Genomic DNA, 3,645 nt, shown 5'->3' on the forward strand with positions numbered 1-3,645 from the left:
GAGTTCTCCCAATGGATCCTCTCCCATATCAGGCTGACTGCCTGGGGGCCCTAGGTGGCAGTCAGTATTTGCCAGAAACAGTTCACTTTTCACAAGACAATGAATCTGCTTCTGCTGTTGACCAGCCAGAGTCTTGATTAATATTTGCAAAATAACAAAGTGGAAAATTCCACCTATGTGGGTGGAGTCTGGACCTGTGGGACATGTCCACAACCCCGATGGCCTTGTTCTCTCAGGGATGGATCAGGTAGAGAAACAAAGGTCTGAGTAACAGTGACAGAATCTGGGAATTGTCATTATTCTTGGGTCCAAGGGAAGTTCCCTGTTCAGCTCATACCGACAGGTATTAGAGTTTTGTTTTAATTGTTCTGTCTCTTCTGCCCCTAAATTTATACAGCACACACCACTTTCAGGTCCTTCAACTTGTTTCCTACCTTCTGTTTCTTTTGAGTCTCCTAACAGCCCTGCTCAGGAAGCAGGACTGATGACAGCCCCATGTCATGGATGGAGAAACTGAGGCTCCAAGAGACCAAGTGTTTTACTCAAGCAGTTGGTGAATGAGTCACAGAGTCAGACAGTCTGGATATCAGGCATCCCACCACCAGCAGCAGCACAGAACCTGTCCTGGGAGTCTGGGTCAGGGTCACAGGCACCGGGCAGAGAGGTCTCCCAGGCTCCACAGAGGCCCTGACCTTTGCCCTGCCTACAGAGAAAGAGAATGAGTTCAAACCAGTTTTTCTGGGTGGGCAGGCTTTGGTACTGGCCTTGGTATGCTAGTTTGTTCATCTATTTAAACATTTAATGACTGCCTTTATCTCACAGCCTATAATCACCTAATTGCCACTACCCTGCCTCACCCACCCCATTTTACAGAAAAGGAAACTGAGGCTTGAGAAGAGGAGGAACTCACCAGAGGTGGGGAGGGAGGGAGGGAGGGGCAGGGAGAAAGAGGAAGAAGAAGAGAGAGGCAGTTGAGACCGCTGACCCGCAGTAGCCCTGTCGTCAGTTCATAAATCCACAAAGTTGTCAGCCTTAGTTGTGTCCCTTCCAGCAGGCCACCTCAAAGCTGCATGTCTAATCCACAGAAACCTCTCATGAGGGGACACTTGTGTCATGGTCATCTGGGCCAGTTGAAGAGCCCTAGGAGGCAGGCAGGCACATCCTGTCTGCCCACTGGGAACTCCAGCCACGCTGCAGGGCTCTCCTCCCACCCCCCATTCCACAGCCCCGGGAACCAGCATAGTGTCATCTCTGGGCCCAGGGCAGTGGGCTCCCCACTCAGGCTGTGTCTTGAGTCTCTGCCTAGCACTCCTGCCCAAGTACCCCTCCTTCCACTCCTCCTGCCCACAGGCTCAGCTACCTTCACACTATCCTCACCTTATGATTCCTCTTTCCTTTGCTCACCAGCTTTTCTCCTGGAGAAAGAAGCTCAGCCTTTCCCTTTTTAAAAATAAAGACACAGGTGGGTAGTGGCTCACACCTATAATCTCAGCACTTTGGGAGGTCCAGGTGGGAGGTTTATTTGAGTCCAGGAGTTCAAGATCAGCTTAGGCAACATAGCAAGACCTCGTCTCTACAAAAAATTTTGTTACAAATTAGCTGGGTGTAGTGGTGTGTGCCTGTAGTCCCAGTTACTTGGGAGACTGATGTGGAAAGATAGCCTGAGCCCAGGAGGTGGAAGTTGTGGTGAGCTGTGACCGTGCCAGTGCACCCCACTCAGTGCAATAGTGAGTCCCAACCTTAAAAAAAAAAAAAAAATCCACCTCTCCCAACTCCTATTTTGGAGTCCACTCCATCCCAAGACCATCCCACATGCTCGTGCCAAGGTCATCATGACTGCTATCATCAGCCTCAGACCAAGGCCCCCTGCTGCAGCCCCTCCTAGTCCTTCCCTTCTTCCTGAAAGCTCTCCTCTTCCAGGACACTATCCTCTTCTTCTCTCCCCCTGGGAATGTCTGACTCACAAACCCTGTCTCCAGGCCTAACCTCTGCACCACTCGTTGTCCCAAGCTCCCCATAGCACGACCTGCCCTGGAGCACAGCTGTAAGGCCCACACAGGTCCCAGCCTGGCCCACAGCAGGCGCTCAGACACTCACGGAATGAATGCATGTTGCTGAACAGCTGCCTGCTCACTGGTCTCAGAAGGGTTGTCCGTCTACTGGCCCTGCACAGCCATCCAGGTGGCCCTTTTAAAACTGAAAGTTGGCCAGCACCTAAGCCTCTGCCATGGTTCCTTGGCACCATAGGACAAAGTTCATGATTTTCAACTGACAGATGAGGCTGTTTCCATGTGAACTTCTGCAGCAGGGTGGGTACTTGCGCCCTTGAATATACTTCTCACTGTACTCCTCCTCAGTCCAGGAGCACCCATGTGTCGTTCACCTTTGTGCCCTTGAATATACTTCTCACTATACTCCTCAGTCCAGGGCACCCATCAGCACCCATGTGTCGTTCACCTTTGCACCCCAGTACCTAGCACCCAGCAGGTGTTTGCTAAACAGGAAGATAACTATCAGACCTGGGAATGGTCTCAAGAACCACAGGGCACAAAGCAACTCAGAGAGGTGGAGTGAGGGGCCCAGGGTGGCCCAGCCCCAGGCAAAGGTGAGACCACAACCTCACCTGAATGACGCTCCTTGGTCAGGGATCCGACCAATTATCTGGAAGTACCACATGCAATCCCACACGTATGTATGCCAGAGCTCCTAGCTGACTTAAGGCTGGGGGCTGGGCCCCACTCCGTGCAAGTCCAAACCAACCCGGCACACAGTAGGACCTCAGCAAAAACAGCTGCTTGACTCAGAGCAATCTCTCACCAGCTGGCAACTCATCCATAAGATCTGTAGGAACCCCGCAAAAGGAGTTGAGGGAAGTGTTTTTCTGTGTTTGTTTTTGAGGTAAGGTCTTATTCTGTTGCCCAGGGTAAAGTGCAGGTAACACGGTCACAGCTCACTAGGCCTCTGTCTTCTCAACTGCAGAGCGGAGCTAATCCAGCCTACAAGTGTAAGTGATCCTGAATTGGTCACTGCAACCTTGTCATTTGCAAACGGAGGGGGCTGAAGCAGCCGTTCCAAGCTCTGGGACTTCACTATTAGCCCCGCTGATTTTTAACCTTCCCCCAAATCACTGTGTCTCAAAGGAGGGTCCCTGGGCCATCCACCCTAGAATTACAGGGGCGTGGGGAGTGGGGGGTTGAGAAGGAAGGAGGCTCGCTAAGTGCAGATCTCGGGCCTGATCCGTACCTGCGCTCGGAATCTCATTCGCCGAGCGAACCTGGGCACCGTGACGCCTGAGAACCGCCCCTCCGAGTCGACAGTGCAGAAGCTTCCGCTTTAGACCACGTTAACTGTCAGAACTCAACATGTGGAACACACAGTTACCCGAAAGCCTGGGGGTCGGCAGTGGCGGTTCCTATCACTCTAATAACGTGTAACTTAGTTCCTGCGAAGAACTGGTTCCCCCCAAGAAGACAGTGAGGCTTTGGCACCCCGCGTCCAGCCCCTTCTGTTTCCCGGGGCTCGGCCCTTGCGCAGCGGCCCGTCTCGGAGTCTAGCCCGGTCCTCCCGACCCACCAAACCTCCGGCCCCGAGGCCTCACGGAGCTCCGTGCGGGCGGCTGAGGGGGGGGCACATCCCCCGCTACTC

The sequence above is a fragment of the Carlito syrichta genome, unplaced genomic scaffold, assembly GCF_000164805.1.
Source record: "Carlito syrichta isolate Samal-C Ts95f unplaced genomic scaffold, Tarsius_syrichta-2.0.1 Scaffold301617, whole genome shotgun sequence".
In the NCBI taxonomy this organism is placed as follows: Eukaryota; Metazoa; Chordata; class Mammalia; order Primates; family Tarsiidae; genus Carlito; species Carlito syrichta.